This window comes from Schistocerca serialis, chromosome 2 (assembly GCF_023864345.2).
Source record: "Schistocerca serialis cubense isolate TAMUIC-IGC-003099 chromosome 2, iqSchSeri2.2, whole genome shotgun sequence".
NCBI lineage: Eukaryota > Metazoa > Arthropoda > Insecta > Orthoptera > Acrididae > Schistocerca > Schistocerca serialis.
This window is the reverse complement of record NC_064639.1, coordinates 521,993,357-522,018,145: the sequence shown is the minus strand read 5'-3', so window position 1 is coordinate 522,018,145 and position 24,789 is coordinate 521,993,357.

The window sequence follows — 24,789 nt, the reverse complement described above, 5'->3', positions numbered from 1 at the left end:
ATAAACTTATTTACAATGTTTACACTAATCGTTATTGTCTGGACTGTTACATTCTGAAGTTATGAAGGATATATAAATAATTTGGGAGCAATATCTTAACAAATGACCTTTTCCGCAGTCTCATTACCATCTAGCTACACGTCTGTAAGAGTGTTGTAGCCTGTTTTGAGATTTAATCTCACTTGCACCTTCTTCAGCTTTTAACTTAAACGGCTCGATAAACTCGGAAATAACTATACGTCACAATTTTCCCATTCGCGAGGCACTCATTATGATTCACTGTGAGTTCTAAATACCATGTGTCATTACTTTCCACAGAAACATTTCGCTACCGGCCTTCGTGGCTCCACTTTCATATTGATTAACTCACTTTATTTCCTACCGTTTTTTCTACAGAGAGCAGTCGTTGACCCATGTGACGTATATAACTGTATGAACACCCTAGACGATTATCAGATTATAGATAACGTTTGGTCACCAAGCTGGCATTCCGCGCTTATTTTTCGTCTGATGTAAAAAAGTACGGCATTCATTTCGCATCACAAGTTGCCTGCCGTCTAAAAATATTTAAAGAGTCTCTCATGTTAACGTATCATCTGCTATCATTTATTCATCAGGAATCTCAGATCATGTCAACTTCGCGCGGGTGAGCGTCGAAGCTGCAGTTGATTTATCCTGTAATAAATGATCATCAACTCTTCCGCATTCTTTCTGCAAAATTAATGCTCTTTTCTGTTTCTGCTAGAAATAAATATATTTTCTCGTTGAGTAATGGTTAAAATTGTACTTAAGACAACTGCCAACAACATCTTGCGACTTATCTGCGTGAAAGAGTGGACGGAACAGATATAAAAATCCCGCTTCTCAGTGGTAGTAATAGTTAACAAATTGGTCCTACTTTTTTCAAATTTAACAGAAACCCTATCCCGGTCTCATACTAAGTCCTTCACTAAGCTGTATTAGTATTTTCTAATTGTCACTTTAAGATGATAATGAATTTTACGAAACTAGGATGTGATAGTATTAGTTAAAGGATATGTATCACTAACTTGGTTAGGAAAGAAGAACTGTAGGATGGCACAGTATCGCGCTTTCAAAGTGTGGCGAAGTACTCCGCAATTAAACGAAATACTGGAGCGGGATAAAGTCGACTGCTTAAAAAGTCTGACATATAAAATGAAACTTAACACAGCTTTGAAACATATGTTCAACTTAAAAGAATGAACCTCGTGAAATTAGCCCCTTGTTAGAGGCGAGTCCTTTTTCGCGCTGCGAGAGAAGAGCCATTAGGCGGGACAATCAGTTTCTCCCGCTGACAGGTGCGACGTCCGCTGGATGAGGACGCTCCGCACTACACGTGGCCATCAAGCGGCGTTCCCCATCCCCCGCAACGTGTAAATTCCGACTTGTCGCACCGCTGAAATATTAACGTTCGGCCGCAGCAATTAGCATATGGCGTCGCGCGGCTCACACCGGCAATTGTCTGCCGTGCCATTTCCCCGCCGCAGTCAGCCGTGCAAATTAAGCGACGCTGCTGCATGCCTCCGCTATCATTTCTCCCGATTCCTCTGTTTCCGACAGTCATACGTCTCTCCCACGTGACTCTATCCAAGATAAACGCACGGTAGTGACGTTTATGCGAAGGAAGGAAGATATCTGATGCTGCATTTGTTATGAGAATGACGGAAATGGAAAGTGTTACAAAATAAACATTTAGACCTAAAGCTGCCAAGCTGTTTTTCCAGTATTTATATGTATATGGAATACGTAGATTTAATTTTATTTCAGGTGTGAGTAGTTCAGAAAAAAATTATTCATACCATTACACCACTACTTCCCAAGTGGTCTTCAGTAACTGGCTGCCAAGCAAGCAAAAGGCTGTCGCCATATTCTCATCTAGAAGATGGAGGAGGGCCTAACGTGACATGACAGAAGTCACCGTCGTGCTCCAAGGCTAGTTTGTTTGCCACAAGTCTAGCCCTGCTGCATTTTCGCCAGGCTGGAATATTATTGACGCGGTACAGTAAGAGGAACAGGCGGTCACAGTGATGACATGTATTTCACCTTCCCTGTGTCTGATACTACGCCGTATCCAGGGTCGGCTCGGTCAAATATGATGTAATACCACAACAGGGCCAACTGGAGTGGCCACTAATATCACCTGCTGGGGCTATGTAGAATCTTGGTCTGCAGCCAGTTCTGAGAAGTATTGTACATGGTATCCTGCACTATAGATAACACGCCGCGACACTCTACGTCTAGAAGTTGGCAGTAACCCAGGTGTCTGCACTACCAAGCTGGGGCCGGCTCTGGGACACACTCCCTGCAGCCAGCACAGCGAGCGGAGCCACGGAGCCGACGCCGCACAGCAGTCCAATCTGCCTGTTAGTTCTGTCCGCGCAGTCGAAGCGTGATCATTCATCCTCTGTTGTCACTGTGGATACTGATCCAGCCTGTGTCTGGACGTGCTGTTATTAACGTTAAGTTGAAGATTTTTATCAAACACTGCCTGTGCTTCTCACTATATTGCTCTCTGTCTTAGAACCCAACAACTCCTTGGCATCCACCACCAGTACGACAAAACGCTTGCCGACCTGGTGCGAGTCATCCAGCCTCAACTACTACTAGACTCTGTCTCCACTAGGTGTGTAACTAAGGATTACACCTATGCCTGATGCCACCAGGAGTCGAAATCGTCCCTTCCAGCTGCAGGCCGACTGCTAGCTGATTTCAAGCGACTTCGAGGCGCCCTCCCAGGGGTCCTAAGTTCGCAGTCTGCGCAGGGTGATCTTGCAATGGGCCCCATCCAGGCCTCTGGCTGGTTGTGCATTTGTGGTAAATAGTGTGAGTGGCTTAGGTCGAAATTAGCGGCTATGTTTTATCGGCTGTCTGGTCCTGAGGTAAATCTCTGTTTCCATTGATGCCTAACTTCATTGTAACCATCGGTCCGGCTAGACGAACGACTGCCTCCACACGCCTTCTGCAGCCAAGTGATGAGCTAAATAACCACTGTTGCTCAGGACCAGTATGCGTCCCTAGGGTGTTGACTGCAGAGAGGCAGTGCCTTTGATTTCTTTTTTGAGTCGTTAATCTTCTGACCAGTTTGATGCGGCGAACCACGAAATCGTAGGACTGATGGAGTGGATCTGACTAACAGGTGCATGAAAACAGTAGAATCTGGAGCAGAAGTTTCAGACCGAGTATCACCAATAGCTGTAAGGAATAGGATTACTGGATTCCGATCTAGAAATCCCAGCTCCAGTTTACCACTGACTCCATAATGGGGGTCTGCACAGTGTAGATCCAATGGGACAAATTGGGACAATGCATTGTATTCTATGGTGTCCACTGTGTTCAGAGAGACAGTATACTCTTCGTAAATGGAGTAGATAAAGGTCATAGAAATAGCGGTTCTCAGAACCTATATCTCCACAACTCCTGTAATGGAGGTCTGTGGAGTTTTCGGAAATGAAACCAGTGCTATTATAGATTTTCTTAAAGGGAGGCGGAATGATCACCAGTATGTAACACGAATGGTAGATCTTTTTGTTTTTTCCCTTACGACTAGCGTTTGAAGTAGCATAACGCAGAGCGCCACACTGCAGTTCACAAAATAAAGACTTGAGAAACCTGCGAATCTTATACTGGTGTCCCGGTCCCCTGTTTTGTCACCTGTGCAGCCTGTCTGGGGTTCAATTAGAATATTTATAGGTTCACACCAGCTCTGAAGCAGCTGTCTTAATAAAGTGCAAAAGTAGGTGTTACTAGCATGAAAAGAAATTCGAACCTGCAACTAGCGGTCCCGCGGTTCCCGACTGTAGTCCCTAGAACCGCTCGGCCACTCCGACCGGCGCATCAGTTTCGAAAGGAAGCTGAATCGCTTGACAGCCGTTATATATGTATGTGTCAGCACAGTCTATGACAAGTATCGGTCCTAATGTTACACAGTCTGTTCTGCGTTGCACTGAGTTGTAGAGAAATGCATTTATGTACTCTGATTTGCAGAAACTGTGGTCTTCGTTTACGAATTTAGTTATCCTTTTTTAATATCACTAGCAGTTACTTGCTTGAATGTTCAAAGTAGCTTCGACTGAATCATCAGGCAGCCAGTTAAGCTCACACTCACTGTTAAAGAGCTGAAGTTGCACTCCACCTAGATAATCAGGCGTAATATTATGTCCTTTCAGCTGTAACGGCTAAGGTCTCACTTCTTCTGGCTGGTAATTGATGGTTCAAATGGCTCAGAGCACTATGGGACTTAACTGCTGTGGTCATCAGTCCCCTAGAACTTAGTACTACTTAAACCTAACTAACCTAAGGAAATCACATATATCCATGCTCGAGGTAGGTTTCGAATCTGCGACAGTAGTGGTCGCGCGGTTCCAGACTGTAGCGCCTAGAACCGCTCTGCCACTCCGGCCGGCGGCTGGTAATTAACATCTATACGTTACGTTATAGAGCACATGTAATTTCGCCTGTGTGTATGATTCTGTGGTTGGTGTTGCTGCTACCGGAATACTCGTGAGGACCTCCATGCTATTGCAAGGCACTCTGTGAGGCATGGACCACAAAAAAATTTATAGTATTTTATTGGTATTTCTTTACTCGTGATTCCTTAATAATTGTGGAGATGCTGTGTTGGTTTGTCTTATAAATTATTAAACGCCTTTTTGTCTGGCCGGATTGGGTGCAATAGCTAAAACTCTGAAGGAAGTGTTCTCTGAGCAATTTAAATTAAACCTGGTGACTTATTAAGGTAATCTAAATTCCCGCGATAAATGTCTCTCGTTTAATAATATATTTGAAGCATATTAGCGACTGGTGGTCCTTACGGTAGGCTCTTGTAATTATATCAAAGATTTGCTTATTGATTAACTTGCTGCAATTAATACACTCCTGGAAATGGAAAAAAGAACACATTGACACCGGTGTGTCAGACCCACCATACTTGCTCCGGACACTGCGAGAGGGCTGTACAAGCAATGATCACACGCACGGCACAGCGGACACACCAGGAACCGCGGTGTTGGCCGTCGAATGGCGCTAGCTGCGCAGCATTTGTGCACCGCCGCCGTCAGTGTCAGCCAGTTTTCCGTGGCATACGGAGCTCCATCGCAGTCTTTAACACTGGTAGCATGCCGCGACAGCGTGGACGTGAACCGTATGTGCAGTTGACGGACTTTGAGCGACGGCGTATAGTGGGCATGCGGGAGGCCGGGTGGACGTACCGCCGAATTGCTCAACACGTGGGGCGTGAGGTCTCCACAGTACATCGATGTTGTCGCCAGTGGTCGGCGGAAGGTGCACGTGCCCGTCGACCTGGGACCGGACCGCAGCGACGCACGGATGCACGCCAAGACCGTAGGATCCTACGCAGTGCCGTAGGGGACCGCACCGCCACTTCCCAGCAAATTAGGGACACTGTTGCTCCTGGGGTATCGGCGAGGACCATTCGCAACCATCTCCATGAAGCTGGGCTACGGTCCCGCACACCGTTAGGCCATCTTCCGCTCACGCCCCAACATCGTGCAGCCCGCCTCCAGTGGTGTCGCGACAGGCGTGAATGGAGGGACGAATGGAGACGTGTCGTCTTCAGCGATGACAGTCGCTTCTGCCTTGGTGCCAATGATGGTCGTATGCGTGTTTGGCGACGTGCAGGTGAGCGCCACAATCAGGACTGCACACGACCGAGGCACACAGGGCCAACACCCGGCATCATGGTGTGGGGAGCGATCTCCTACACTGGCCGTACACCACTGGTGATCGTCGAGGGGACACTGAATAGTGCACGGTACATCCAAACCGTCATCGAACCCATCGTTCTACCATTCCTAGACCGGCAAGGGAACTTGCTGTTCCAACAGGACAATGCACGTCCGCATGTATCCCGTGCCACCCAACGTGCTCTAGAAGGTGTACGTCAACTACACTGGCCAGCAAGATCTCCGGATCTGTCCCCCATTGAGCATGTTTGGGACTGGATGAAGCGTCGTCTCACGCGGTGTGCACGTCCAGCACGAACGCTGGTCCAACTGAGGCGCCAGGTGGAAATGGCATGGCAAGCCGTTCCACAGGACTACATCCAGCATCTCTACGATCGTCTCCATGGGAGAATAGCAGCCGGCATTGCTGCGAAAGGTGGATATACACTGTACTAGTGCCGACATTGTGCATGCTCTGTTGCCTGTGTCTATGTGCCTGTGGTTCTGTCAGTGTGATCATGTGATGTATCTGACCCCAGGAATGTGTCAATAAAGTTTCCCCTTCCTGGGACAATGAATTCACGGTGTTCTTATTTCAATTTCCAGGAGTGTATGACTCAGTCCTTCATTTATAAAAGATTTTGCTGCGGCAACTTACTGTCAGTTTGGGTGACAATCTTTGAACCATCTATCCAACATTTCTCCACATTGTAAATTTTCGGTATATTGATCTCAATGCAAAATTTTTTGAGGGCACTGTCCTTGAGTAAGTACCGGTTATAATAAATTTATCTTATTGAAATTTTCACATGTTATCACCAGCATATGTGCTTAGTCCTGTGGCTTTAAAAATATTGTTTGAAACACATTCTGTATCCTCAACTGGGCTTGCTCCTACTACTCCAGCAGCTTGTTTTCTCTGCAGTCAAAAAATGGTGCAAATGGCACTAAGCACTATGGGACTTAACACCTGAGGTCATCAGACCTCTAGGCTTAGAATTACTTAAACCTATCTAACTAAGGACAACACATACACCCATGCCCGAGGCAGGATTCGAACATGCGACCGTATCAGCAGCCCGGTTCCGGACTGAAGCTCCTAGAACCGCTCGGCCACAGCTGGTGGCTCTCTGCAGTCACCTTTCACTAACTTTTTCCTGTTTGTTATCATGGTCTGCCCCCATACTTATCTTACATACTTCCTGATTATCTCTGTCGCAGCTTGTGGTTTTCTCTGCCAGGGTACTGGGTGTTTGTGTTGTCCCCATCAATTCGTAATCACTCGTGAAAGTGTCGAGTTTAGACTGTGCAATGATTGGGGCTTTGTAGGGGCGCTGATACACGCACAGCTGAGCGCCCCACACATCAAACATCATCATCATCATCCTAGTTTCCAATCTATATACATGACATTAATTCGAAGCAGATCAGAACCCTTGTGTATATAAAGAGGCCTTCCCACTGATGTTAGTGTTCAGATTAACCTCCCTCCTTTCTCATGTTTGTTTTAAGATTTTATGTTCCATATTAAACTGTAAATTATCTCCATAATTCTGAAGGTGGCAGGGGTAAAATACAGGGAGCGAAAGGCTATTTACAATTTGTACAGAAACCACATGGCAGTTATAAGAGTCGAGGGACATGAAAGGGAAGTAGTGGTTGGGAAGGGAGTGAGAAAGGGTTGTAGTCTCTCCCCGATGTTATTCAATCTGTATATTGAGCAAGCAGTGAAGGAAACAAAGGAAAAATTCGGTGTAGGTATTAAAACCCATAGAGAAGAAATAAAGACTTTGAGGTTTGCCGATGACATTGTAATTCTGTCAGAGACAGCAAAGGACTTGGAAGAGCAGTTGAACGGAATGGACATTGTCTTGAAAGGAGGATATAATATGAACATGAACAAAAGCAGAACGAGGATAATGGTATGTAGTCGAATTAAGTCAAGAGATGCTGAGGGAATTAGATTATGAAATGAGACACATAAAGAAGTAAAGGAGTTTTGCTATTTGTGGAGCAAAATAACTGATGATGGTCGAAGTAGAGAGGATATAAAATGTAGACTGGCAATGGCAAGGAAAGCGTTTCTGAAGAAGAGAAATTTGTTAACATCGAGTATAGATTTAAGTGTCAGGAAGTCGTTTCTAAAAGTATTTGTATGGAGTGTAGCCATGTGTGGAAGTCAAACATGGACGATCAATAGTCTGGACAAGAAGAGAATAGAAGCTTTCGAAATGTGGTGCTACAGAAGAATGCTGAAGATTAGATGGGTAGATCACGTAACTAATGAGTAGGTGTTGAATAGGATTGGGGAGAAGTTTGTGGCACAACTTGACCAGAAGAAGGGATCGGTTTGTAGGGCATGTTCTGAGGCATCAAGGGATCACCAATTTAGTATTGGAGGGCAACGTGGAGGGTAAAAATCGTAGAGGAAGACCAAGAGATGAATATACTAAGCAGATTGAGAAAGATGTAGGTTGCAGTAGGTACTGGGAGATGAAGAAGCTTGCACAAGATAGAGTAGCATGGAGAGCTGCATCAAACCAGTCTCAGACTGAAGACCACGACAACAACAAAAGACAATCAATCTTAAGAAGCATTAGTGTCACTGAAGATCAGTCCCTCTCCTTATAAGACACTCATATTATTTCAGTAATTCTATAAATGTGCACTGAGCGAGGATAAATCCGTTCTCTATTGCATGGTTGTGTCAGATCTCTTGTGTTTCCATTGCCTTTCCTTTTATAGAAACCAGAGGTTCAATGTTCTTTATCAAATCTCGAATCAGTACGACTCTGACACATACGGTGGGTGTCAGCTCTTCTCGTGTAAAGCTACGGGCTAGACTAACAGAGAACCCCTTTAAATATGCTCACAAAAGTACAAGCAAGCTGCTACCCATTTCAACTCTCTATGTTACTTCTCAGTATTCTGTACATCTGAGCCCACCTTACTGTTGTCAGTGGAAGATGCTTCAGGCAGCCGAGGATTTCTGCTGCTCAGTGACTGGAGACAAAAGTGAGAACGGAGTACTGTATATCTGAAGGGGCGTATCTCGGTCCTGAATCGCCCCACAGGAGGTAGCGAAGAAGCGGCAAAGGAGGGATAACTGCGCGACGGCGGCAGAACTGGCTGTATCTCGCATTCAGCCACCTGGGTGCGCCGAGACGAGCCAGGTGCATGCAGTATTCATGGCAGACCCGGTCCCACAGCTCTTCCCAGCCAGTCGGTTGGCACTTTCTCTATCCCTCACGCCAACTTCGGATTTACGCTTAACAGCGGTAAATGAGTAATGCAGCTCCGTGTTCGTGTACTCCAAGATCTGCAGAATTCTGGTGATTTCATTTGTGAGACACCAGGGTGTTAATATAGAAAAATCCGTTATTTTGCCCAACATCTTTTTCCTTGGACACAATGCATCCGGAAATTTCGGTACTAGATTTTTTGTCATGTCCTGATGCCCTAAAATATTTTACAGTCTCAGTTTAGCTATTTTTAAGTTTTCGTAATTGATAATGAAAACCAAACACCAAATATATTTAAACGAAGGGGTATTACGACCCCCTCCCCTTTTCTGCCAATTTATATTCTTTTCGTCTGATTTTGATACTGCCTTGAGTCCAAAGTTTCTTGAATATTTTGAAACAATTAATTGGCCGTGTCTCAACCTTTCATCGGCGGGAGAAGCAAATATAAAAAGTTGTTCTTACAGGTGGTCTTCCGTTGAATGACGAAAACGCAAAATTCGTAATGCGTTATTGACACATCAATATTTTCACCTCCGTACTGTTACACTATTTCACCTTCTTATTATAATCGGTTGTATGTGCTCCATGTTTGCCATTTTAGATATTAAAAGTGTTTTGGCAATTACAAATTTTCAGAACTCTTCGTGTGGGGTTACAAATCCGTAGGCGGCTATGATTATTGTATACCTTTCACTCTGACTTAAAAACAGTACATTAAAAATTTCTAAAATATTTATTTTATTTTCAGTGCGTAATAAATCTAACTACTGTATTTCATTGCTCCAGGTCTACATACACAAATTTCTAACGCTCCTTTAAATGGTAATATCACAAAACAGTATAATTATTAAAACTTTATGATACCTTCAGTCTGCCTGTTTATATATACAGAATTGTAGGAGCTACTTTCCTTTTCTCCATGTTGTGTTTAGAGCAAATAGACCGTAACAACTTACAATAAAATGTTGTACAGCTGCAACACTGAAGTATCTTAACGAAAGTAGAGTAAATGAAACTTTTCCCAAAATTTTGGCTTTATGTCTGAGTGACAGAGAAGGGTTGTGAAAGCTGCGTGTGATCTTATACAGTGTTATTCAGCTGTTCCTACCAGTGGGTTTTATGCAACCCGCAATGCCTTCAAATACCATTTGCAACATTTTCATTTCTCTAACTCGCTGTGTACAAACAATTTGTCCCACAGAAAAATTGAACAGGACCTCTTTGTACGAAAACTGACGTAGTTAAGTTGTGTAACCGAACAGTTTTCTCTGGAGGCAATACTTTTCGTACTATTCAAAATTTAACTACACTTACCTTCCTACAAAACAATTCTGCTTTATTTCTTTTTTGGTGTCTAATAGTTGGCATGTAATGAGAGAAAGAATCGCTCGTGCATGGTTTCTGAAGGTGTTTCACTTGCGTAGAACTCAGTGTTAGGGGCAGCTAAATCACTCTTTAAGTCCTAGTGTTGTCCCTTTTGGATACTGATCTACCAACCATCTGCTTGCATCTATTTCTGTACTGGTAACACATTGATCCCTACCTCCACGTCCTCTGTTGTTTTCCGACTGCATCTTTCGTCCGCAAGAACCGGTAGTGTGCTTTCTGTGTACTCCGAACGTGAGAAATTAATTTGTGCCGGGGATCCCGTCATTATGGAAGACAAGCTTGCTCGCTTCTGTCACAGCGAGGCTATGAGTTGACACATACCGCTGCACTACCAGTCTCTACCGTTGTCAGTGAAAGTACACCGAAACAGAACAGCACTAGCGTCGCAACTATCGTCTGTGGGATTACTGTAGCGTAATAGGTTGGCGACAATCCCTTTGCAGGTAAACTTACCTCTTGGAATGAAATAGTACGTACTATTTGTTGTACAATGATAATCATGGATTGTCTGACAGATCAGCGTTCGTTGTCAGTCAATATTAGACGTCAGTACGTCAAACTACCGTAGTAGTTGACCTCTGCCGTAGTTAAACTGAGGGATATGGAAAAATGCTGTAAATCGTTTCAAAAAATTTCAAAATACATTTGCAATATCTGATTTTTATTAATACTATTCGGCACTGAGAATGACTACATGTGAATACATGAAAGTCATGTAACTTAGCTCGCCAAACAATGTGAATAAACGTCACAGTTATTAATGTCCATTTCTTCGAAAATGAAAAGCACACAAATAAATATTCTGCTAATCGTAAATATCCTGCAGATCCCGCTACTTCGTGAAAACTTCATTCTGGATTTTGACGTTTCGGCTGAAAGTCGTTATAACGCAGTTAGTGAAACGCAGTATAGTTCAGTAATAGAGTTCTGAAAGAACAGCGCTCAGTGTAGTTAATATTTTACAGTAATAACAGTTTTGTTTACAACATGTCTCAAGATACGATTCTTGAATTCATAATAATATAGAATCTTAACTGTTGTGGACGGCTACCTAAATCGAAGTACGATCTGTTAGGTAAAAATCAATCTCACATCGGTAAATGTTCCTAAACTCTATTTGTGATTAACTGTAAGGAATAAGTCCGAAAAAAACACACACATTTTCCCCATAGAGGACTTTTGTACCTCTTAATTCAATGGTTCTGTCAGCCTTATACCGAGCGAGGTGGCACAGCGGTTAGACACTGGACTCGTATTCGGGAGGACGACGGTTCAATCCCGCTTCCGGCCATCCTGATTTAGGTTCTCTGTGATTTCCCTAAATCGCTCCAGGCAAATGCCGGGATGGTTCCTTTGAAAGGGCACGGCCGACTTCCATCCCCATCCTTCCGTAATCCGACGAGACCGATGACCTCGCTGTTTGGTCTCCTTCCCCAAACAACCCCCCCCCCCCTCCCCCGACAATGTTAGCCTTGTACGTGTTAGTTTAGTAGGTAGATGGCATTGTATTGTTAGCATTAATAACCGTGTGAGTTTTAACGGTGACTCGATGTACGATTCAAGACAGCTATTGAAAGCCGCTGCATCATTATATTCGTGAAACGTGTTTGTACTAAGTAAGTTATAAATGATTAACATGTCTTGCTTCTTGACAATCACTACAGTTTACTGATATCCAGGATGGAAAATAGGCCAGCAAGGTGTGAAACTGGTAGCCAGATATAAGTATTGCAACTTTTCATACATTCGTTAATACACGCTTCAGGAAATTTAATAAAGTTACTGGTTCACTGTCAGCAAAATGTTGAAAGTGAAATAAGTGTTGCTACTTGTTTCTTTCACGTTGTGTTTCTTTTACGTTGTGTGCCGTCAGTAATGCCAAACGCAACGGCGAAATAACGAAAAATTACAACCGTTACTTACAAATACATTCTGTGTTTCTAAGCTGTCTCAACGTCTTAGTTTCTTATCTTTTCGTACAATGACAGTAGGCACTGACTACAATTACAGCCTTAAGCATTCATTCTCTGGTCTACATGGACTTCCGAAAACTCGACGTGATGCAATTGCTGACCCCCCTTCGCTCCGGGTTCCCGCATCCTACGCCTGGTAGGTAGGCAGCCGAGCGCGACTGGCCTCCCGCCGTACGCCTCCCGGCTCCTCGCGGTCGGATCTGGGGCGCGTGCTCAGTGGGCTGGACGGTTACGAGCGAGTGCTCCGGCCGCGAAACCACAGTGGCCGCAAGCGACGCCTAATAAAGCAGGTGTCCGCTGCACCGCCTCACACCCAGCCGCCGCTACCGCCGACCACGCCGTCGGCTGCAATCGACCGCCTAAATTTGTGAAAGCCGTTAAACAGAAGAGCCGGCCACACGATGGTTGAAAACAACCTCTGCCGATTCTGCGTTTAGCTGCAGGGTCCGCTGCCAATTGCTTTAGCCCCCTTATCAACAAATCCCAATAGGATCGACGCAATGTATGCTGTGAATTGGCAGGAGCCAATTCACGGGGTTTGGAGGAAGCCGAAAGGCACGCGTTTAAGCTCACGCAGGCTGGCGTGAGGTCTGGAACATTACAAGGAAATGAGAACTTAGAAAAACGGAGGCAGTTGCTGTAATACTTAACTTTAATCCATAATTGGTGTGCGTCGCTCTTGACTGTACATGCTTCACAAGATAAATATCAAATGAATACGGCGCCTTGCTAGGTCGTAGCAAATGACGTAGCTGAAGGCTATGCTAACTATCGTCTCGGCAAATGAGAGCGTAATTTGTCAGTGAACCATTGCTATGAACGTCGGCTGTACAACTGGGGCGAGTGTTAGGAAGTCTCTTTAGACCTGCCGTGTGGTGGCGCTCGGTCTGCAATCACTGACAGAGGCGACACGCGGGTCCGACGTATACTAGCGGACCGCGGCCGATTTAAAGGCTACCACCCAGCAAGTGTGGGGTCTGGCGGTGACACCACAATGTAAACTACAGTTACCGTCAACTTATTCTACCGTGTGTATTTGCTTTTAGGAAGCTTTAATTGTCGAGTGCTATTAATAGTTCCATAGATTTCGTTTTTGTTTTGAACACAGTCAGAGAGTCCCTTTAGTCAACCATAGTGCCAGTAGTGCTAGTGTTTGTTTTCAATACAGTCAGAGACAGGTAGTGCTATTTTCATTGTTTTCTACAAGAAGTGCCTAGCAACCACAGTTTAGTGAATAAACAGCCGCCTTTAGTGAATTAGCAGTCTAGTTAAAGGTTGATTAACTCTCTTCAGTAAATTGATTCCTTAGGATGGATAGGATGTGTGACTGCTGTGTACGGACGCAGGAGGAGCTGGCCACTGTTCGCGAACAGCTGAGCGTGTTGATGGCCGCGATCAGCCGTCTTCAGGCTGCTGCCTCGGAGTGTAGCGGCAGTGGGGAGTCTGGTGCGTCGCAAGGTACACCCCAGGTGTTACATGCTTCACCAACTGTCCCTGCTGTCGAGACATCTTCGCGTGTACTGGGCGCGGTTGGGCCACCCTCTCCCCAAGGGGAGTGGCGGGTTCAGCGGCGTTCGCGGCGCACGAGGCGGAGGGTCAATGTGGAGGCTGGCCGTGTGGCATCGCCCGCTCTGCCTGTGAGTGGACATGTGGCTGCTCCTTCAGCAAGGTCCGAGCAGGCACACGGGGGGAGGGGTTTATTAGTTATTGGGAGCTCCAACGTTAGGCAGGTGATGGAGCCCCTTAGGGAAATAGCGGGAAGGTCGGGGAAGAAGGCCAGTGTTCACTCTGTCTGCTTGCCGGGGGGGCCTCATCCGAGATGTGGAGGAGGCCCTACCGGCGGCGATAGAGAGCACTGGTTGCACCTGACTGCTAATTGTTGCTCATGTCGGCACCAATGACTCCTGCCGTCTGGGTTCAGAGGTCATCCTCAGTTCGTACAGGCGGTTGGCGGAATTGGTGAAGGCGGAAAGCCTCGCTCGCGGGGTGAAATCAGAGCTAACTATTTGTAGTATCGTTCCCAGAACCGATCGCGGTCCTCTGGTTTGGAGCCGAGTGGAAGGCTTAAACCAGAGGCTCAGACGATTCTGCGGAGATCTGGGGTGCAAATTTCTCGACCTCCGCTATCGGGTGGAGAAATGTAGGGTCCCCCTGAATAGGTCAGGCGTGCACTACACACCGGAAGCGGCTACAAGGGTAGCGGAGTACGTGTGGAATGCACATGGGTTTTTTTTAGGTTAGATATTTCCCTCCCTAGGCCCGACAAGAAGACTCCTGAGACGCGGCAAGGTAGGAGTAGGCAAAATGCATCAGGGAATAACAATATTAACGTGCTAATAGTAAACTGCAGGAGCGTCTACAGAAAGGTCCCAGAACTGCTCTCATTAATAAACGGTCACAACGCGCATATAGTACTAGGGACAGAAAGTTCGCTGAAACCAGACGTAAACAGTAATGAAATCCGAAACTCAGATTGGACAGGCTGGACAGTGAAGGGGGAGGCGTGTTTATAGCGATAAGAAGTGCAATAGTATCGAAGGAAATTGACGGAGATCCGAAATATGAAATGATTTGGGTGAAGGTTACGGTTAAAGCAGGCTCAGACATGGTAATTGGATGTCTCTATAGGCCCCCTGGCTCAGCAGCTGTTGTGGCTGAGCACCTGAAGGATAATTCGGAAAATATTTCATTTCCCCACCATGTTATAGTTCTGGGTGGAGATTTTAATTTGCCGGATATAGACTGGGAGACTCAGACGTTCATAACGGGTGGCAGGGACAAAGAATCGAGTGAAATTTTTTTAAGAGCTTTATCTGAAAACTACCTTAAGCAGTTAAACAGAGAACCGACTCGTGGCGATAACATATTAGACCTTCTGGTGACAAACAGACCCGAACTACTTGAAAAAGTTAACGCAGAACAGGGAATCAGCGATCATAAAGCGGTTACGGCATCGATGATTTCAGCCGTAAATAGGAATATTAAAAAGGGTACGAAGATTTTTCTGTTTAGAAAAAGTGATAAAAAATAGATTTCAGAGTACCTGTTGGCTCAACACAAAAGTTTTGTCTCAAGTACAGATAGTGTTGAGGATCAGTGGACAAAGTTCAAAATCGTCGTACATAATGCGTTAGATGAGTATGTGCCAAGCAAGATCGTAAGAGATGGGAAAGAGCCACCGTGGTACAACAACCGAGTTAGAAAACTGCTGCGGAAGCAAAGGGAACTTCACAGCAAATATAAACATAGCCCAAGCCTTGCAGACAAACAAAAATTACGCGAAGCGAAATGTAGTGTGAGGAGGGCTATGCGAGAGGCGTTCAGCGAATTCGAAAGTAAAGTTCTATGTACTGACTTGGCAGAAAATCCTAAGAAATTTTGGTCTTATGTCAAAGCGGTAGGTGGGTCAAAACAAAATGTCCAGACCCTCTGTGACCAAAATGGTACTGAAACAGAGGATGACAGACTAAAGGCCGAAATACTAAATGTCTTTTTCCAAAGTTGTTTCACAGAGGAAGATTGCACTGTAGTTCCTTCTCTAGAATGTCGCACAGATGACAAAATGTTAGATATCGAAATAGTCGACAGAGGGATAGAGAAACAATTAAAATCGCTCAAAAGAGTTCAATTTTACACAGAGTACGGAAGGAACTTGCCCCCCTTCTTGCAGCGGTGTACCGTAGGTCTCTAGAAGAGCGTAGAGTTCCAAAGGATTGGAAAAGGGCACAGGTCATCCCCGTTTTCAAGAAGGGACGGCGAGCAGATGTGCAGAACTATAGACCTATATCTCTAACGTCAATCAGTTGTATAATTTTGGAACACGTATTGTGTTCGAGTATAATGACTTTTCTGGAGACAAGAAATCTACTCTGTAGGAATCAGCATGGGTTTCGAAAAAGACGGTCATGTGAAACCCAGCTTGCGCTATTCGTCCACGAGACTCAGAGGGCCATAGACACGGGTTCACAGGTAGATGCCGTGTTTCTTGACTTCCGCAAGGCGTTCGATACAGTTCCCCACAGTCGTTTAATGAACAAAGTAAGAGTATATGGACTATCAGACCAATTGTGTGATTCGATTGACGAGTTCCTAGATAACAGTACGCAGCATGTCATTCTCAATGGAGAGAAGTCATCCGAAGTAAGAGTGATTTCAGGTGTGCCGCAGGGGAGTGTCATAGGACCGTTGCTATTCACAATATACATAAATGACCTTGTGGATGACATCGGAAGCTCACTGAGGCTTTTTGCGGATGATGCTGTGTTGTATCGAGAGGTTGTAACAATGGAAAATAGTACTGAAATGCAGGAGGATCTGCAGCGAATTGACGCATGGTGCAGGGAATGGCAATTGAATCTCAATGTAGACAAGTGTAATGTGCTGCGAGTACATAGAAAGATAGATCCTTTATCATTTAGCTACAAAATAGCAGGTCAGCAACTGGAAGTAGTTAATACCATAGATTATCTGGGAGTACGCATTAGGAGTGATTTAAAATGGAATGATCATATAATGTTGATCGTCGGTAAAGCAGATGCCAGACTGAGATTCATTGGAAGAATCCTAAGGAAATGCAATCCGAAAACAAATTAAGTAGGTTGCAGTACGCTTGTTCGCCCACTGCTTGAATACTGCTCAGCAGTGTGGGATCCGTACCAGAATGGGTTGATAGAAGATATAGAGAAGATCCAACGTAGAGCAGCGCGCTTCGTTACAGGATCATTTAGTAATCGCGAAAGCGTTACGGAGATGATACATAAACTCCAGTGGAAGACTCTGCAGGAAAGACGCTCAGTAGCTCGGTACGGGCTTTTGTCAAAGTTTCGAGAACATACCTTCACCGAAGAGTCAAGCAGTATATTGCTCCCTCCTACGTATATCTCGCGAAGAGACCATGAGGATAAAATCAGAGAGATTAGAGCCCACACAGAGGCATACCGACAATCCTTCTTTCCACGAACAATACGAGACTGGAATAGAAGGGAGAACCGATAGAGGTACTCAAGGTACCCTCCGCCACACACCGTCAGGTGGCTTGCGGAGTATGGATGTAGATGTAGATGTAGATGTAGAAATTGTGAGGGACAGGTCATATGTTCTCAGAATCGCCCAAGATGAAATCTTATTCGTGATATAATGGTACATGTACCTCAGTTATGCAGTTCACGAGTCAAATGGTTTGTGACATTGTTGTGCCCGCTCCTGATGGAGACAGCACCGACGCAAATTATGAAGGAGAGAAGCTATGATGCCCCGCGGCAGGAATTCCGAAATGATCTTCTGTACATACAATTGCAGATTAACAGAAATCTACATTTCTAAAAAGGAAAGAAACATGACTATTCTTTATGAGGTGGGTTGATTTGCACCTTGTGCCTCATACATGCATTTACTGTCTGTTACTAATTGCAGAACGCAGGCTGACTATCGTCATCCTGTCACTCAGTAATGATACCTTCGAAGTCTGCGATCGAAATGGTGTCGACCAGCGATGGGCGTCTGGTTATGTCAGCGTTGACAGGGGGCGCTGAGCTCTGTCTTCCTTGAGGTTTGGTGCTCCCCGCTCTTCCCACTTGTGTTCAGGACACAGTCTTGTCGATGCCGTTTCGCTGCTCTGCACTGGTCGGTGTGCAGTCAGTGCTTTAGGACTGCACAGATGTGTTTCCTTATAGCATCGGGGACGTTATGTATTTTTTTCCGTGTGGGAGTAATACGTGAGGTATAGCTCATCCAACGAAAAGCGACACGTGGCGTCACGAGATCGCTGGTCGCTGCGAGATCACTCCCGAGGTGCTCAACAAGCTCGAGTAGCAAACATTGGAAGAGAGACCTGTGAATCAGTAGTATTTTATTGTTGAAATGCGAAGAGCGTACATTCCGGTATAGACAAGTAACACAAAATTTACATCAACATATGTCAAACCAAGTGACCACACCGACAAACTCAATGTTGAAGTTTCCCGACAATTATTCACTCCGCACACCATTCGCGAATGGAATAGAAAAATATAGTGAGCGGTACTGGAAGTCCTTCCGTAACACACTGAAGGTCGCTTAGCATAATATAGATGGAGAAATGTTTCATATAGAAAGGTCTCATAAATTATTCCGTAACACACTGAAGGTCGCTTTGCATAATATAGATGGAGAAAGGTCTCACACAGAACGGTCTCACATAAATTATACTGCTGGAACCAACTCCTACTCACAGAAAGGGGAAAGTTATTTGCGTTTATAAATTTCAAGTAGTGTCCCACACCCGTGACGCAGTGGTACTGGTTTCCAATTAGTGATCAAAACGCCACGGATCCAGGGTTAAAAAGCATCCACTGCTGTTTAAAGAATAATTATCACCAATGATAGACGAAGTCAAAGAAGGCTGAGGTGTTTCAGGGAACCCTCATAACCTTGGATTGTGGACTGCACATCATTGGCGAAAGAGTTAGGACTCAGAAACGACGTTAAGATGCAGATAAAATCGAAACCACTCCATCAAAGACAGGAATTGTGGCACGTAACTGAAAATGTGTAATGACGATATTTTCATAAGCAAAATAGGAAATCGTGCTAAAAATAAATCGTTTAAATTTGGTATGTAAAAGTTCTTGAAACATTTTGAATGAAACAAATATTATCTACGTGTATATTGTTCATGTCTACATATTTGCAACTGTAAATTTTAACCACTGCTATTATGGTTGCTGGAGAAAATCCTTTTATCATTTGATGTTCCGCAATTAAATTTTATTTGCAATTTTCGAGTAAATTGATTTTCAGAATATCTGTGGAAAGGATATAAAAGTTACGAGGAACCACAACAAACTTAAAACAAACAGTAATGAAATTCACAAAAGTCAAAAAACCTGCATTAAAATGCACTTACCAGACCAGATAAGGTTATTCATATACTCTGTATGCCATCATATGTAAGTCAATTTTCGTGTTACAATTAGGTAATATTTTCTGACGTTGCGTGCAAAGCAACAAACACGGACTCCAGGTGACGCCAACAGTAGCGCACCGTGACGCTGAACGCATATGACAAGTGAGATAAAGATGTACAAATATTCACCATCAACACGTATTAAACAGAAAGCTATACAGTTAACATACCAAGTACATCAATATAACATTCTAAATCAATAGAATAACAATGTATAAAAGTCAAATATAAGGTAAAAGATAAGGCATAATACTGATGGAGGCTAGGCAGACCAGTAATATGCAGTGTTATTAATCGTTGTTGCATCTGAATATGGCTTGCCACATGTGCCCAGCGTCACAATGCGCTAGTAGTCGCACCACCTAGTCACCTGTGACAAGATTTATTAGTTGGTAAATAACGTCAAAATGTACTCATGTGAAATACAAAATTGGTGAATCGCACATGACACCGTACCGGATGTACGAAGCACGTTACCTTCTCTGGCACGTTCATTTCTTCTCCAGCAACCATGACGACATGGTTTAAAATTTATATTTTCCCTAAACTGTTAAATGCCTCTTATGTGACTCTATGTCACACTTCGAATATGTATATTGGTAGCTGTCTGCCGGTATGAGCCTCCGAATTGTATCGTATAACAATCCAGTGTGTAACGTAACTATGTCGTTGCTTGAAAAACAGCGTGTTGTAATCGAGTTTCGAATGCGAAGATTTAGTCAACACATGGAGCATCCTCTCTTTATCATGATAACGCCAGAAAACTCATGAATTCTGAGACATCAGCAACGATCTGACAGCTTGGCTTTACTGAGATCGATAGTCGTCCATAGAGTCCCGATTTGGTCCGATCCGGTTTTCATCTGTTTCCTAAACTTAATGAATACCTTCGAGGACATCACTTTGATAGTGATGAAGCGATGCAAGCAGAGGTGAGGTTGTGGCTCCGTGAACACAGTCGAAAATTCTAGTCGCTTTATCAACAAACTAGTCTCTCGTCGACAGGAATGTGTACGTCGCCAGGGTGAGTATTGTTGAGAAATAAACAAGTGTACATAAAATAAAGATTGAGTAATCAACGAAAAAGTAATGTTCTTCGAGTCGGTGTGTAGAATATCAAAAGTTGGAAAGTCGAAGGCAACCTAGAAAATCTGAAGAGTATAATATAATAAGAAATTAAATGTAGATATGTAGAAATAATGAAATTAATTAATGGCAGATAAGAATATAATAAAGAGGTGATCTGAAATTGTAATTTTGATTACTGTCTCTCATGAAATTATCCTGCTGTGGGACAAGCACAAAAGCTGAACTATGCCTGTAAATGGGTTAAAAATCCTTTCATATTAGTTCCACATATACGGAATAGTCTTTCTCTTGTTGTAGATTTATGCTTACCAATTATTAATAGTAAGTCCGATCGCCGTATCCACCTACAAAATCTTGACCGTGTCCTTTATATTGTCGTAATCGGATCTTCGTGATAACTCCGAAGTACAAAGGTGGACTTCTCGGCGTTCTATATACTGCAGTACTACTTTGAATAGTATGTCTTACAACATTTCAATAATAAAATAGTACTATATTCTTCCTTCGACGTACATCAAAAATAGAAGTTTTTTACCTATTCTCACAACCATAATGGCTACCGCCAATTACCTTGTAAACTAACGTGCGTCTACCTTCGTCCATTAACAGAGAGCGAGTCCTCCCTCTGCCGACGAACAGGGAAAACATCTGTTATTTTAACATTTGAAATTAAAAAGTACATCACGGTAGGCGCAGGTTCTACGCTGGGCTATCGCTTCACATTTTCTCTCTGCCTCTGAAGGAAACGATGATATAAAAGCAAGAAATGCAAAAGGGAAATTCGAATGCTTCATCTAAAAATAGTGTGGGTCAGTAGGTTGAAAAGGAAAGAAGACAAGGTTTCTGTTCGGATGAGTATTGGGTAATATGAACTGCAGCAGAAAATGGTATAACTGGAGGATTCGTTACAAATAGGAAAATGTAGAACAGAGAGTGAGTTTCTGTGACCAGCTCAGCTACAGGCGTATTCTCATCAGAATCGGTAAGAAACAAACTCTGACAGTGATAGTAATGGTATAGGCCTATATGCCGACGTCTCAAGCGAAAGATGAAGATGCAGTGAAAGTATGTGAGGATACAGAGAGGGTATTTCAGTACGGAAACGGAGATGAAGATCTAGAAAGGGAGTCTGGATGGGGGTGTCGGGGAAGGAGTAGAAGAAAAGGTTACGAGAATATTGAGCTTGGTACTACCAATGACAGAGGAGAAAGACTAATCGAGTTCTGCTACACATTTTAGCTAGTAATAGTAAATACCCTGTTCAAGAATCACGACAGGAGGAAGTATACTTGGAAAGGGCTAAGAGATACGGGAGGATTTCAGTTCGATTACATCATGGTCAGACAGTGATTCCGAAATCAGATACTGGGTTGTATGAAACAATTTAGTAGTAGAAGTTCAAGAGAGTAGTTCGGAACAACTAGTGCGCAAAGAAGAAGCATAGGGAAGTACTAAGGAATGAATAGGTATGCTAGAAGCTTTTTGAGGATGTAGATACTGCGATAAGAAACAGTCCAGTAGAAACTTTAGTGGAAGAGGAATGGACATCTCTACACAGGGCATTCAAAGATGTTAGAAAGAAAAACGCACATAAAAGAATGTAATAGCAAAGAAACTAGGGATAACAAAAGAAATACCAAGGAAGTGCAAGAAAGAAAAGGCAAAAAGACTACCTAAAAATGTGAAGGAATCTTAAAAGAGATTATTGTCGAAAACACTGACTCTGCTCATGTAAATATCAAAACAACCACCAGAGAAATTAAAATTAGTGGGGTAACGATAAGAGTGCATTGGGAATTACACCCTTAAATACAGAGGAGAGAGCGGACAGGTCGAAATAGTACAAAGGAGGCCTCTATGAGGGGAAGACTTGTCTGTTGACGTAATACAAGAAGAAACAGGAATGTACAGTGAAGGCCAGGGCATCCTGTATCAGTACAGAATTTAAAAGAGCCTTAGGTGACCTGACATCAGATAGGGAAGCAGGAATATATAACATCCATGCAGAACTTATAAAATTATTCCAGAAAGTGGCAACAAAACTACTTCTTGTGTAGAATGTGTGAGTCTGGCGGTATACCATCTGACTTTCAAAGAAACATCAGTTACACAATTCCGATGATATCAAGAGACGACAAGTGCGAGAATTATCGCTCAGTCAGGTTAACAGCTCTTGCATCTAAGTTCCTGAGAAGAAAAATACGCAAAAGAATGGAAAACTGAGGATGTGTTGTATAAGGTTCAGTCTGGCTGTAGGAAAGGTAAAGCCACCAGAGAAGCAGTTCTGACGTTGCAGCTGATAAAGGGGGCATGACGAAAGGAACATAAAAACACATTATAGAATTTGTAGACCTGGAAAAAGGGTTCGACAGTGTTAAATGGTACAATATATTCTAAATCCTGAGAGAGATATAACTAAGCTGTATGGAAAGACATCGTATACTGAGAAGTGCATGGCTCGCCGTTCCAACATTTGGTATGTTACACCCTGTTCTACCGCATTTCCATCTCTCCACGTTGATTTAAATTACTGGCGTAACCGAGTTGCTGTTTTACTTGACCATCATCGGCGCTAGTAGCGCGTATCGATATATCCACGCTGATAGGATCTTTGCTCGGCTACTAGGACTTCCCGGTTGCCATCTGTCGTGGAGTGAGTCGGAACGTATGAGGAGGAGAGTGCACGGCGGCAGTTGGGGTCGTGAGTTGGGCCCTGCCAGGGAGTTGTAACGCGTCTGGAGCGCAGCATGGGCCAGCCAGTCGCCGGTTTGCCGCAGCAGTGAGCCCTGCGTGGACGTCGCCCGCACGACTGTTGCCGCCACGCATCACTTAAACCGGGCCTGGCCTTTGGTGGATTGTTGGTCTGTCGGTTGGTCCGAGAACACATCTCCGTATGGCGTAGCCGACTCGGTCGCTGGCGTCTCCGCGCAGGGTCGGAGTCTGTTTGGAGCTGTCCGATCGGTACGAGCATCATCGCTCACCGACCCAGGAAGTGAAGGTTAAGTGGTTTTGAACATTACGCTGTTGGTTCCGGCGTTGCTGTTGTGGAGATCTTCCTGTGAGCAACAACGAGTGAGGTGTTCGAGACATCCGCCGTCAGGTGGAATTGATTAAATTAATTTATGCATAGTTATGTGCACCATCGGAATTTTCTCCTTGTGGCCGTTAGTGTTCTGGTTACCTTCTCTGGCCGCTAACGTAAATTCAGGCAGGGTTCATTGTGCGTGAAGTTAATCGTATAATCTTCTTTTGTAGTTATGTGAACCAGTGGAATTTTCTTCCTTGTGGCCATTAATGTTCCAGGCCGCTAACGTAATTTGTTGTTGATGCCCAACATGGTGTGTAGTTTTCGCAGCTCAGTTCACATACGCGTTTGTTTGTGGATAGTAATACTTGTAACTTTTTGGGGCCTTGAATTCTTGTGTACTCCGTCGTGGCCAGCAAGCGACTGGTCGGTCGGTCCGTGACTGTCCCTTGGTTGGGTTCGGACGAATCGATTGTTGTTGGGTTCACCGCCTGTCTCCCGTAAGTGAAGGAGGGCAGACCATTCCACTGGAGGCTCCTGAGTGCTGTTCCCTTAATTATTCTTTAGCAGTGTTAATGTTTTTATAATTTATTTTAAAAGGTTTTGGGGATTCACTGCATTTTATATTTTCAGTAGGGCAAAGTTAATTGAGGGCCTTCAGCCCTGAAAACATGTTCTCAGGGTTTCCTGCAAGTCCAAACATTATTTCACTCTGCTCTTGAAATTCTATTGCAATTTCTTCTGAAAGATTTTAAAAGTTATTTTGGGCCTTCCACCGTTGGTGTTACAAAAGGAAAAGTGTTAATTTAATGTATTGTTTTACCGATTGTTCCATAATTTTTAGCAGAATTTAACTTTGCAGCCTTCAGCAATCTTATTGCGATTGTTTATCTCTTTCTGTGACCTTGCGGTTCGTCAGCCCTTTTAGCATCTTAAAACATAGTGACTTTCTGCCTTCAGTAATCATCATAGTATATTTGGAATTTTGAATATTTGATCCGGCGGCCTTCAGCCCCTCCATATGCTGATCTCACGTGTATATAAGATTTATCTTATTCGTAAATTTACCTGTGTCATGTCTTTTCAAAATTGAACTTATTCTAAAGCATCTGTTAGGAGGCCTTAAGCCGCGATTCAAATTTAATTCTTTCAAAAGTGTATTTGTGAACTAAAAGATAATAAATTACAACTGTGAAATGAATCCGATCTCAACTCCCTTGGCCCTTTGCACAACCCTAATTACCTGTTAGCCCTGTGTGATTTAGCGGGCGTTTTATACACAATACGTAGAAGAGCCAAGATGTGACAATAAGAACGGGAGACCAAGAAAGCAGTGCCAGGATTAGAAAGGATTTAAGGCAGGATATAGTCTTTCGGCCCTACTATTCAATCTATATATTGCAATGACTAATATAAAAGACAG